This window comes from Cherax quadricarinatus, chromosome 47, assembly GCF_038502225.1.
Source record: "Cherax quadricarinatus isolate ZL_2023a chromosome 47, ASM3850222v1, whole genome shotgun sequence".
NCBI lineage: Eukaryota > Metazoa > Arthropoda > Malacostraca > Decapoda > Parastacidae > Cherax > Cherax quadricarinatus.
In genome coordinates, this window is record NC_091338.1 from 24,688,128 (window position 1) to 24,702,797 (window position 14,670).

General features: G+C 40.3%; 1 protein-coding gene across 2 annotated transcripts in view; it reads right to left on the minus strand.

Moving 5' to 3' along the window:
* LOC128696577 (probable glutamate receptor) overlaps positions 1-13,513 on the minus strand; it is a 136,030-nt gene extending 122,517 nt beyond the window's left edge. For both annotated transcript variants that reach the window (XR_011393245.1, XM_070094761.1), the window contains exon 1: positions 13,356-13,513. The gene's annotated coding sequence lies outside the window, so the exon portion shown is untranslated. The remainder of the gene's footprint in view (positions 1-13,355) is intronic.
* Between the last annotated feature and the right edge of the window lie 1,157 nt (positions 13,514-14,670).

The window sequence follows — 14,670 nt, forward strand, 5'->3', positions numbered from 1 at the left end:
GAAACGGAAGCTGGAAGAAAAACCACCGACTGAGATGAGGTAGTACTAGCTGAGAAGTGCCGGGAGGCAGAGGAGAAATCCCTACAAGAGTAGAAATCTCAAAAACTGGGCCTTTGGTTCAACCAAAGATGCAGAGGAAAAAAACAAAAAGAACAAGAGATTGAAAAAGCTATAGCAAGCAAGGAAAAAACTAAAACTGAGAAGTGAGCAAGAAGGAAGCCAGAGGAGAGAAGACAGTAAAAGACAAAGTAATTCGACTCAAGAATGATAGATCACGTGTAACAGCAAAGAAGCTTTAAAGGTAATGACCAAACATTAAAACAGGTATTCTCAGTGGAAACTTGCATTAACAGAGGGCCAAGAGCAACGGCTACACCGACAGATACTGGAAAACATTCTCAACAAAGTAATAAATACAAAAACTGTCAAGGTGCCACCATGGATTCTATTAGAGCGAATAGCACTGTGTGACACACTAACTAGGATCTACAGCTAGTAAGTGGAAAGTGGACAGCTCCCAGACATCTAGAAAATAGCGAATACTCTCCCAATAATTAAGAAAAAATTGAAGGAATTATTCAATTTAAAGCCAATGTTACAGAAGCATGGCATGTAAGGAAATGGAGAAGATAATCAGAAGAGTGGTAGAAAACTTGGAAGGAAGTTAGGTTAGGTTAGGTAAGGTTCGTCAGGAAACAGGACAAATGTTTCCTGACGCGGGTCTTAGTCAGATGATGACCCGCCTTTGGAGCTTTTGGTCATCTGACCGAGGCCTTCCGCTGGCTTACCGGTCCACCCCTTTAAAAATTATGGTCATTTTTGGAAGGAAGTGATTTCATAAGCAGTAATTAGCATTGGTTTATCGAAGACAAATCTCGTTTTACCAACCTATTGAATTCTATTTATTGAAGCAAATAGAAGCGTATTCCAGAGCACTATCTTTGTTGAACATATTTCACAAACAACTAAACGTCTTAGTGAAAGAAATCATGTCTCAGAAACACTGTTTTAAGGACAATAACTGAAACATTTTATCAACAAAATTATTAGTGATCCAAGATTTACACACTTGGGCAACACACTATCAGGTCTCAAAATGTTGAAGTTAATTTGGATGGAGAGTCAGAATACTGACTACAACATGATACTCAGCACGTCTCTACATCCCTGACATAAGAATAACTTCTTCTAAGTTAGTGCAGGGAATGAGTCGTAGATAAATGGTTCAGAGAACCGATATGTTGATAAATTAGACATATGTGCAATACTTGGGTATCTTTGTGATGAATGGTTTGAAAAACCGACAAGTTGAAGATTAAGACACTTATGCAGCATATGGGAATCTTTATTCAGGAATAAAGATTCCCATATGCTGCATAAGTGTCTCAATCTTCAACTTGGGTATCTTTAATGAGGAAACATTTCGCCACACAGTGGCTTCATCAGTCCATACAAAGATGAATCGTGAACAGGAGTAGTTTGAGGTAATCAGTCCCTCAGCCTTGAGTCGATGTAATCAGTCCATCAATCTTGAAAAGAATGATTGAAAATATTGTTGGACTGATTACATCGACTCAAGGCTGTGGGACTGATTACCTCAAACTCCTCTTGTTCTTCACGATTCTTCTTTGTATGGGTTGAGGATGCGACTGTGTGGCGAAACGTTTCCTCATTAAAGATACCCAAGTGTTTCACATGTGTCTAATTTATCAGGGAATGAGTCGGGTAAAACTTTGACAATATTGAGAATGAACTAAAACTCGAGATTTTAAAAGCTCAAGAACTCGGAAAATGGAAAGATACTTTATTCCCCACCTTCAGTTTGACAATATTTAAGTATCCTTAAATGGATACCTAAAAATTCTTTTTTTTTTCTTCCTCTTAAATTTCAGTTTTAATTTTGTGCATAACTCAACAACACCTTAACCAATTGGATTCAGTATTTTTTAACAAATTTTAATCCTCATTAGCGGATTAAATTCAAGAAACATTTGGAATGTTCACGTGCCCTATGACCAAAGTTATTAAACATGTTTCCAGCATCCTCGAAACGTTTAGATAACCTCCAAAATCCTCAGTGGCAAAGCTTCAAACACACACAAAAACGATACAATAAATTTCAGTCTACCTGTTCAGAACGGCATGAACATTTAATGGCTGATGCATCCTAGAATAAAGAGGGGAATTATAAAATTTCTTGACGTAGTAAAATAGAAAATAAAACATGTATATATTGAAATCTTTGTCATTACCGGATAATAACTCATCAGATCGGCTTCACATTTTCACCAGTGGTGTATTTCAAAACCGACAATTTAAAGAACTGAGAAATTGAAATTGAGAATTGAAGAAACGTTTCGCCACACAGTGGCTTCATCAGTTCAATACTAAGTAGAAATGCGTAAGGAGAGATGGAGATTGAAGTAATCAGTTCCTCAACCTGGAATCGATGTGTTCAGTCCATCACTGTTGTAGGAAGTACAGCATAGGGCCAGAGAGGTGGCTTATATACTGCAGTCAGGTGAGTCGAAGCAGGAGGAGGTGGGATCACAGTGGGACCTACCACTAGTGTAAGTAGGTCATCGTCCAAAGGCTGGACAAGCGTTAAAGAAGTCTTTGTACCAAGATCCCATGATGTTGCAGTACCAACATCCCATGATGTTGCAGAAGTCTTGGTACAAAGATTTCTTCAACGCTTGTCCAACCTATGAACGACGATCTACTTACACTAGTGAAGGACCCACTGTGATCCCACCTCCTCCTGCTTCGACTCACCTGACTGCAGTATATAAGCCACCTCTATGGCCCTATGATGTACTTCCTACAAGAGTGATGGACTGAACACATCGATTCCAGGTTGAGGAACTGATTACTTCAATCTCCATCTCTCCTTACGCATTTCTACTTAGTATAGAACTGATGAAGCCACTGTGTGGCGAAACGTTTCTTCAATAAAGATTCTCATATGTTGCACAAGTGTCTCAATTCTTCAACTAGGATCACACTGCCAGTGGCTGGCAAACACTAGGATCACACTGCCAATATCTGGCAAACACTAGGATCACACTGCCAGTGGTTGTCAAGCACTAGGATCACACTGCCAGTTGTTGGCAAACACTAGAATCACACTGCCAGTGGCTGGCAAACACTAGGATCCCACTGCCAGTAGCTGGCAAACACTAGCATCACACTGCCAGTGGATGGCAAACACTAGGGTCCCACTGTCAGTGGTTGGCAAACACTAGGATCCCACTGCCAGTGACTGGCAAACACTAGCATCACACTGCCAGTGGATGGCAAACACTAGGACCACACTGCCAGTGACTGGCAAACACTAGGATCACAATGCCAGTGGCTGGCAAACATTAGGATCACGCTGCCAATGGCTGTTAAACACAAGGGTCACAGTGCCAGTGGCTGGCAAACACTTGGATCACACTGCCAGTGGTTGGCAAACACTAGGATCACACTGCCAGTGGTTGGAAAACACTAGGATCACACTGCCAATATCTGGCAAACACTAGAATCACACTGCCAGTGGCTGGCAAACACTAGGATCACACTATTAGTGCCTGGCAAACACTAGGATCACATTGCCAGTGACTGGCAAACACTAGGATCACAATGCCATTGGCTGGCAAGCACTTGGATCACATTTCCAGTGGCTGGGAAACACTAGGATCACACTGCCAGTGACTAGCAAACATTAGGATCATGCTGCCAATGGCTGTTAAACACAAGGGTCACAGTGCCAGTGGCTGGCAAACACTTGGATCACACTGCCAGTGGCTGTCAAACACTAGGATCACACTATTAGTGCCTGGCAAACACTAGGATCACACTGCCAGTGACAGGCAAACACTAGGATCACACTGCCAGTGACTGGCAAACATTAAGATCATGCTGCCAATGGCTGTTAAACACAAGGGTCACAGTGCCAGTGGCTGGCAAACACTAGGATCACAATGCCATTGGCTGGCAAGCACTTGGATCACATTTCCAGTAGCTGGGAAACACTAGGATCACACTGCCAGTGACTGGCAAACACTAGGATCACACTGTCAGTGGCTGAGAAACACTTGGATCACACTGCCAGTGGCTGGCAAACACTAGGATCACACTCCCAGTGGTTGGCAAACACTAGGATCACACTCCCAGTGGCTGGCGAACACTAGGATCACACTCCCAGTATCTGGGAAACACTAGGATCACAATGCCAGTGGCTGACAAACACTAGGGTCCCACTGTCAGTGGTTGGCAAACACTAGAATCACACTGCCAGTGGCTGGCAAACACTAGGATCCCACTGCCAGTGGCTGGCAAACACTAGGGTTCCACTGCCAGTGGCTGGCAAACACTAGGGTCCCATTGCCAGTGGCTGGCAAACACTAGCATCACACTGCCAGTGGATGGCACACACTAGGATCACACTGCCAGTTGTTGGCAAATACTAGGATCACACTGCCAGTTGTTGGCAAACACTAGGATCACACTGTCAGTGCCTGGCAAACACTAGGATCACACTGCCAGTGACTGGCAAACAATAGGATCACACTGCCAGTGACTGGCAAAGAATAGGATCACAATGCCAGTGGCTGGCAAACATTAGGATCACGCTGCCAATGGCTGGCAAACACTAGGATCACACTCCCAGTAGCTGGCAAACACTAGGATCACACTCCCAGTAGCTGGCAAACACTAGGATCACACTCCCAGTAGCTGGCAAACACTAGGATCACACTCCCAGTAGCTGGCAAACACTAGGATCACACTCCCAGTAGCTGGCAAACACTAGGATCACACTCCCAGTAGCTGGCAAACACTAGGATCACACTCCCAGTAGCTGGCAAACACTAGGATCACACTCCCAGTAGCTGGCAAACACTAGGATCACACTCCCAGTAGCTGGCAAACACTAGGATCACACTCCCAGTAGCTGGCAAATACTAGGATCACACTCCCAGTAGCTGGCAAACACTAGGATCACACTCCCAGTGGCTGACATAAATCCCAATTTGTCAATTTTGTTAAATATTGACAAAAAAAATTTATGCAATAAGTAACGAATGCTTCTTCTGACTGGTTTTAAAATATTATAGTCGATGCTTTGTATAATATGGATGATACCCTGTGGAATTTTCTTAAATTTGTTAGAAAACTTAGAACCGATGTAATCAGATCAATTACTCGAGAATGGCCTTTCTGATTGGCTTCAAATTTTTACTTACTTGTGACTTACTTTGAGCTGAGTAAATTTCAATTTGCTAATTTTATTAAGCAAATTGTTTCCCATGTAATAATTACTGAATGCATCTTCTGATAAACTTCGAACCCTAAATAGTGGTCTATTTTAATAAGATGGATTTTTATTAATTTCAAGTTGTGTGGCTGTCAATTTGACATTGTTTTGTGAATTTTTATCAAATTTGTTTTTAAACAAAAAAAAAATTCCAACAGTATTGTACAGATTTTTCAATACAATGCAAATGCGGAAAGCCAACGTAAAAAAAAAAATATAAAAATCCGCGATTGTATGGCTTTTTTAATTTTAACAAGTGGATTAATATAATCAAAACCAACCGCTAAACCTTAAAAAGGGGAAACTTTTTTCGAAACCTTTTCAAAAGTAAAAAAAAAAAAACTTGCTTTATCCTAAGTTTTCGTTTCTTACTCTAGAAGATAATAATACATATGTCATTTCCATGTTTCTGTTTCCAGTGACTGTTGGTCCAAGGATCCTCTGATCTGCCATTTTTGCCATTAGTATAGTAATGTTTTATCTTAGTGCATTATTTTTACCCTTGATGCTGGTGACTGGCTCCTGATCCAAGGAATCGGACTAATCTTCCTCTTCCTGGAAGAAAACTTAAATGCCGTCAGCTTCACAAGCGCTAAATAACTTCTAAAGATGTATAGTTTTTCTGATTAAAATATAACAATTGTGAACGGCATCTGTCCTCAATGGTTGATGCATCGAGTCAATGGATGGAAAGTTTCATGTATGAAGGTTAATGTGTTTCTTTGAGGTGAAATAATCTGTTACTCTTTTGTTACCTTATGCCAATTTATTAATCAAACTGATTTTATTGTGAAATCACCAGAGAATGTTTTCTCTTCAGAAATAATTCAGAGTGAGTATTTGGTTATCCTATAATATAATAATAATAATATCTTTATTTATTACAAGTGCATGTACAAGGTATACAGACCATAGCTGATATCAATGACATACTACTCTATAGAAAACCCCTTGTTATGCTGAGCATTTCGGGCAAATCAGGCGACTTTTGTCCCAGGATGCGACCCACACCAGTCGACTAACACCCAAGTACCCATTTTACTGATCGTTGAACATAGACAACTGGTGTAAAGGAACACGCACAATGTTTCTACCCTCGCTGGGAATCGAACGCAGACCCTCGCCGTGTGAAGCGAGAGTTTTAGCTACCAGGCCACTGGACACTAATGTTCTCGTGTGTCTACAATAACTAAACATTTTTTTGTACACTTAGCTTACATAAAACTTACTTAAAAACTAGTAAATCTTACCTAGAAAAAAGTTTGGAATGATTTTAGTTTTTGCATTGATTCCAGTTTGTTTGTTTTTTTTCTGGATGATATTAGAAAAGTTAAAATACATGATCATAACTTAATATTACAACATGTGAAAGGTATTAAGCTTATTGTGCTTGTGCATTTTAGGATATTGGTCTCTTCGAATGGGTTGAACATGATTTGGAATGTATATATACTAATCTGCTATTTTTCTTGAAGGAATTTGGATATTAGATTTCATATGACTTATGAATGTCGGTTCTGATTCCATTCTAGTCATCGACACTAACTACATTAACAATTTATGCCGCACTCTGCACTATTCCAGTCACGTGCACTGAGGAACAAGGGGCTGGAATGCTGGAACGCAGGGACACCTTCCTTGGATCAATAAGCGACTGAAATACTTCTCGTTAATTTTAGCTAATCTTCTGTTTTTAAGTGTTTTTTTAAATCTAAGCTTAAACTGAATAATTCAGTTTAATAACGAAGGTTGATCAATTTCTAAACATGTAGATTTTGAATTTTTTTTTTTATTAACACTGGCCGATTCCCACCAAGGCAGGGTGGCCCGAAAAAGAAAAACTTTCACCATCATTCACTCCATCACTGTCTTGCCAGAAGGGTGCTTTACACTACAGTTTTTAAACTGCAACATTAACACCCCTCCTTCAGAGTGCAGGCACTGTACTTACCATCTCCAGGACTCAAGTCCGGCCTGCCTTTTTCCCTGAATCCCTTCATAAATGTTACTTTGCTCACACTCCAACAGCACGTCAAGTATTAAAAACCATTTGTCTCCATTCACTCCTATCAAACACGCTCACGCATGCCCGCTGGAAGTCCAAGCCCCTCGCACACAAAACCTCCTTTACCCCCTCTCTCCAACCTTTCCTAGGCCGACCCCTATCCCGCCTTCCTTCCACTACAGACTGATACACTCTTGAAGTCATTCTGTTTCGCTCCATTCTCTCTACATGTCCGAACCACCTCAACAACCCTTCCTCAGCCCTCTGGACAACAGTTTTGGTAATCCCGCACCTCCTCTATACTTCCAAACTACGAATTCTCTGCATTATATTCACACCACACATTACCCTCAGACATGACATCTCCACTGCCTCCAGCCTTCTCCTCGCTGCAACATTCATCACCCATGCTTCACACCTATATAAGAGCATTGATAAAACTATACTCTCATACATTCCCCTATTTGCCTCCAAGGACAAAGTTCTTTGTCTCCACAGACTTTTAAGTGCACTGCTCACCCTTTCCCCCTCATCAATTCTATGATTCACCTCATCTTTCATAGACCCATCCGCTGACACGTCCACTCCCAAATATCTGAATACATTCACCTCCTCCATACTCTCTCCCTCCAATCTGATATCCAATCTTTCATCACCTAATTTTTTTGTTATCCTCATAACTTACTCTTTCCTGTATTCACTTTTAATTTTCTTCTTTTGCATATCCTACCAAATTCATCAACCAACCTCTGCAACTTCTATTCAGAATCTCTCAAGAGTACAGAGTCATCAGCAAAGAGCAACTGTGACAACTCCCACTTTATGTGTGATTCTTTATCTTTTAACTCCACGCCTCTTGCCAAGACCCTCGCATTTACTTCTCTTACAACCCCATCTATAAATATATTAATCAACCACGGTGACATCACACATCCTTGTCTAAGGCCTACTTTTACTGGGAAATAACCTCTGTCTTTCCTACATACTCTAACTTGAGCCTCAATATCCTCGTAAAAACTCTTTACTGCTTTCAGTAACCTACCTCCTACACCATACACCTGCAACATCTGCCACATTACCCCCCTATCCACCCTGTCATACGCCTTTTCCAAATCCATAAATGCCACAAAAACCTCTTTAGCCTTATCTAAATACTGTTCACTTATATGTTTCACTGCAAACACCTGGTCCACACACCCTCTACCTTTCCTAAAGCCTCCTTGTTCATCTGCTATCCTATTCTCCTTCTTACTCTTAATTCTTTCAATAATAACTCTACCATACACTTTACCAGGAATACTCAACAGACTTATCCCCTTATAATTTTTGCACTTTCTTTTGTCCCCTTTGCCTTTATTGAAAGGAACTATGCACACACACTGCCAATCCCTAGGTACCTTACCCTCTTCCATACATTTATTAAATAATTGCCCCAACCACTCCAAAACTATATCCCCACCTGTTTTTAACGTTTCTATCTTTATCCCATCAATCTCGGCTGCCTTACCCCCTTTCATTTTACCTACTGCCTCACGAACTTCCCCCACACTCGCAACTGGCTCTTCCTCACTCCTACAAGATGTTATTTGTAATAAAGTTGGTAGAATTACCGACAATATGTAAAGTAAAAGGACAAGTGCAACTAATGTGGCATTTTATTGTGGCAACGTTTCGCTCTCCAGGAGCTTTATCAAGCCATTACAAACAATACATGGACACAGAGGGTATATAAAGGCTCAGTGTGAGGTGAATACTAGTGAGGTACCATTTCGATGTTCACTAGTTGTAGTAGTAGTACTAGTAGTAGTAGTGACAAAAATAATACACTGCTCTACCATATTGTATTATTTTTGTCACTACTACTACTACTACTACTACTACCACTACCACTAGTGAACATCGAAATGGTACCTCACTAGTATTGCACCTCACACTGAGCCTTTATATACCCTCTGTGTTCATGTATTGTTTGTAATGGCTTGATAAAGCTCCTGGAGAGCGAAACGTTGCCACAATAAAATGTCACATTAGTTGCACGTGTGTCCTTTTACTTTACAAGATGTTATTTCTCCTTGCCCTATACACGAAATCACAGCTTCCCTATCTTCATCAACATTTAGCAATTCCTCAAAATATTCCCTCCATCTTCCCAATACCTCTAACTTCAATTTAATAACTCTCCTCTCCTATTTTTAACTAACAAATCCATTTGTTCTCTAGGCTTCCTCAACTTGTTAATCTCACTCCAAAACTTTTTCTTATTTTCAACAAAATTTGTTGATAACATCTCACCCACTCTCTCATTTGCTCTCTTTTTACATTGCTTCACCACTCTCTTAGCCTCTCTCTTTTTCTCCATATACTCTTCCCTCCTTGCATCACTTCTACTTTGTAAAAACTTCTCATATGCTAACTTTTTCTCCCTTACTACTCTTTACATCATCATTCCACCAATCGCTCCTGTTCCCTCCCGCACCCACTTTCCTGTAACCACAAACTTCTGCTGAACACTCTAACACTACATTTTTAAACCTACCCCATACCTCTTCGACCCCATTGCCTATGCTCTCTTTAGCCCATCTATCCTCCAATAGCTGTTTATATCTTACCCTAACTGCCTCCTCTTTTAGTTTACAAACCTTCACCTCTCTCTTCCCTGATGCTTCTATTCTCCTTGTATCCCATCTACCTTTTACTCTCAGTGTAGCTACAACTAGAAAGTGAATTGATATATCTGTGGCCCCTCTATAAACATGTACATCCTGAAGTCTACTGAACAGTCTTTTATCTACTAATACATAGTCCAACAAACTACTGTCATTTCGCCCTACATCATATCTTGTATACTTATTTATTCTCTTTTTCTTAAAATATGTATTACCTATAACTAACCCCTTTCTGTGCAAAGTTCAAAGGGCTCCCATTATCATTTACACCTGAATTTATCATTATAAAAAATGCGTTTTTTTTGTATAAAACCTTTAATTATCAGTTTCGTGTTTAATGTAAATGAAAATTATTCACTTTTATTTTCGTATGTGATTTCTGATTATGTCTTAATCAGATCACTATGTATTACCTAGAGTTTACCTGGAGTTCCGGGGGTCAACTCCCCCGCGGCCCGGTCTGTGACCAGGCCTCCTGGTGGGTCAGAGCCTGACCAACCAGGCTGTCACTGCTGGCGGCACGCAATTCAATGTACGAGCCACAGCCCGGCTGGTCAGGAACCGACTTTAGGTGCTTGTCCAGTGCCAGCTTGAAGACTGCCAGGGGTCTATTGGTAATCCCCTTATGTATGCTGGGAGGCAGTTGAACAGTCTCGGGCCCCTGACACTTATTGTATTGTCTCTTAACGTGCTAGTGACACCCCTGCTTTTCATTGGGGGAATGTTGCATCGTCTGCCGAGTCTTTTGCTTTCGTTGTGAGTGATTTTCGTGTGCAAGTTCGGTACTAGTCCCTCTAGGATTTTCCAGTGTATACAATCATGTATCTCTCCCTCCTGCGTTCCAGCGAGTACAGGTTCAGGAACCTCAAGCGCTCCCAGTAACTGAGGTGTTTTATCTCCGTTATGCGCGCCGTGAAGGTTCTCTGTGTACGAATGGTATATAATACCGACAAGATGAGAGTAAGACACAAGTGCAACATCTGGGTATCTTTATTGTAGACGTTTCGCCATCCAGTGGCTTTATCAATACAAATTCCAGGACATAACTTGAAGACAGTAGAACTATGTACAGAAGATGAGGTAATCAGTCCCTCAACCTAGGAGTAGGTGCGAACAGCACCATAGTCGTGGAGATTCTGAAGCAGAAGAAAGAATCCTGGCGCTTATATAGTAACGTCAGGTGAAGCAGACGAGGGCAAATTCACTGGTGGGCGGGATTCCCCAGTGGAAGTAGGTCCTTCCCAAAGAGATGGGTTAGTTGTTGTAGTAGTAGTTGTCGTAGTTGTGAAGGTTATGTCCTGGAATTTGTATTGATAAAGCCACTGGATGGCGAAACGTCTACAATAAAGATACCCAGATGTTGCACTTGTGTCTTACTCTCATCTTGTCGGTATTATATACCATTCGTACACAACTTGTCAGACACTGCAACATCATGGAATCTTATTTCTGAGGACATGAACATAACCTTCACAACTACGACAACTACTACTACAACAACTAACCCATCTCTTTGGGAAGGACCTACTTCCACTGGGGAATCCCGCCCACCAGTGAATTTGCCCTCGTCTGCTTCACCTGACGTTACTATATAAGCGCCAGGATTCTCTCTTCTGCTTCAGAATCTCCACGACTATGGTGCTGTTCGCACCTACTCCTAGGTTGAGGGACTGATTACCTCATCTTCAGTACATAGTTCTACTGTCTTCAAGTTATGTCCTGGAATTTGTATTGATAAAGCCACTGGATGGCGAAACGTCTACAATAAAGATACCCAGATGTTGCACTTGTGTCTTACTCTCAAGGTTCTCTGTACTTTTCAAAAATTATATATTTTTTTTGTTTAATTTGTGAGCCTCACGAGGCTGCCTGTAATGACATTGTAATTTATTATTTAAAATTCCTGTCGTATTTAATACTCATTGTGCTGTAAGCATTCCCTTATACATTGAACACAGTCATTATAATTTTAAAAATAAAAAAAAATAGGAAAATATTAGTATGCACCAAAAACTGGTGTAATCCCTTACCCAACCCACACACACACACATATAGTATATATATTATATCGAAAAAGATCGAAGTCAGCAGGACTCGATACTGCTTCTGGGGACGGTCAAGATTCCCAGGCAGCGCACTTATCCACTCAGCCACGAATGCCGCATAAGCTGGGCATCCTGGTTCACAAGCCATGTTTCTTTCCCATCCCGGGCACGTCAGTCAGCCTCACGAATGGATTCAAGCTATTTCAATCTCCAGCTCTATGTTCTGATCTCACATACGATTTTTATATCAATGCAGCATGTAGAAACAAGCGGGTATATACAGAGAAATATCGCCCAGCTAACGCTAGACATTTTGGTCCAAGGCAGCCAGCTTTCAGGCAGGTGGCTTTCAGCTTTTCATCTCATCCCCCTGGATGCATCGACCGACGAGAGATTTTTTACAACGTTGAGAATTCGCAGAACATGCCGAAGGAGACTCAAAACTACGAACTTTCGAACAAGGTTCGTAGGTACTTCACCTTCTGAAACATTTACACTGCACCTGCCTCTCAATATCAATCCATTTCTTAAATCATTCCTTTTAATTTCTCTTTTTACCTATTAGCATCCTATTTGCTATATTCCAACTTCTTATTGCACCTATTTATCAGACATGATTCCTCAACGACCCCGTACTAGCCACCACTTAAGTCTCTTGATGGAAACGAGTGTACTGTCACACTTATAATACTTAAATCCACTTTTAAAGAGAAAACCTAAATTAAGAGACAGATGAATGAAGCTGTAAGTACTGTGTTTTCATAAGGGAAATTCAAGTTATGATGTATCTGAAGGTTGATGTGATTCGTTTGCAATCACGTTATTACGATTTCATGAGTGATGGTGTATTATCGTTGTTGACTGGTGCTGTCTGGCAGTTCTTTTTGTTTTTGATTTGGGCATTTCAGCAACTGGTCATTATTATTATTGGTTTTTAATGAACTGGTAACTACTAATCAAGAAAACCTTATTACCTAAAATGGGGAATAAATTAAACTTAAAATGTATGTGTTGTGGTGGCTAAAACAAACTAGTCAACCTGTCAAAAAAAAATATCCAAAGTTTTTTTTATTCATATAGATTTGCTTGGGTATTTTCATTAAGATGGTGTAAAAAAATACGTTTTACAACAAAACTAAGATATCTTATTTACCCTTAGTTTATTTTTTAGAATTATTTAGCATCAATAAAACATTTTTTTTATATTGAAATAGATCTTAGCAAAATTATTTGGCAAATCAATTTTTTCTCCAATTACGCAGAAAAATGATCGTTGTTGTTAAGCCAAGATCACTTATTTGTCTTAATCTGCATAACACAATACACTGAAGAACACGCACCTCTTGAAGTAGTGACGACTACCAGCACTCAGTGTCTCAGTGTCCAGACAACACCACTGCTCAGGATGACAGTCATCTACGGCGAGGGTTGCTCCACTGACACTACCGTCGCCAGGCAATTGCGCTCGACGTGGGCTGCGCCACTGACACCACTGTCGCCACTATCTGTGCATTTATAAATAACGATGTGTACGCCTTGAATTATAACTGGTAGAGAGTACTATCAAGAAGCTTTGATTGGCTTCGGCAAGACTCGCTCGTTGTTTATTGGTCAACACTTTAGTTGTGGGCGTTAACCTGTCCAAGTGGGTATGAACATTAATTTTTAATAATTTAGATAATTGTGTTGTTCATTAATTATAGTTTCACAGACACTATACACAAATTACTAAATCACAGTAATAAATATCAAAATATTGTATATTCTTTAAGCTATATTCGAATGTCAATTTTAGAGGAACGAGTCAATGTTTGGTGTTACTGAAAGAAAAGCTTGGAGAAGGTTGAGGTGTATCTCTATACAGTGTGGATGAGAGAGAGGATAATAGGTAATTGGTTCTCGCCATTTATTCCCTTTCTTCTATTCACCCATTTGTACCTGTGGGGCCTAACTTCAGTCAACCACTTACTGTTACTGGGGTCGAATATCGGCTCCTGATCGCCTCTAACTGCACATGACTGGGTTCTGTTAATTCCTTGCCTAGTTGGCCATGTCGTAGCTATCCTTGTAACTCTGTATGGAGTCTGCTTCCACCACTTAATTAAATATCTAAGTTATTCCACTTCCTGATCACCTATAGGTTGAAGACATATTTCCTTATGTTCTTGACTCTCTTACATTTAACTTAAATCTGTATACTTTGTCTTCCATCCCCGTTTCAAGATTGTCTACGACCGTATTAAAAAGTACTGAGTATCTTATACATTGGGATCATGGCTCTTTTGCTTCGATGAGTAATTAATGCCACAATCAATTTTTTTTAGAGAGGTCTGTAGTTCAAGAAACTAAGACGCAACATTAATAAATATAACTTCTAGCAAACATAAGCAAACTTATGGACTTTCTCTAGGTTCTAAACAGGTTTAAGCTACATATTCCAACAGGTCAGATATATCTTGTATAGAGACCAGCATGACTCTGTAGGGATCCTGAATGAAGTTGTTTGGTTCTATAGGAACGCATAAAACACTCATAGTTTCCGGGTTACAGCCGCTGTCCACCTTGTCTATAGCGTCTCCGGTTTTACTATATTTCCCTTATATGCAAAAGAGTGTACATGTTGCAACTTAATTCTAACAACACTGTGCCACACTT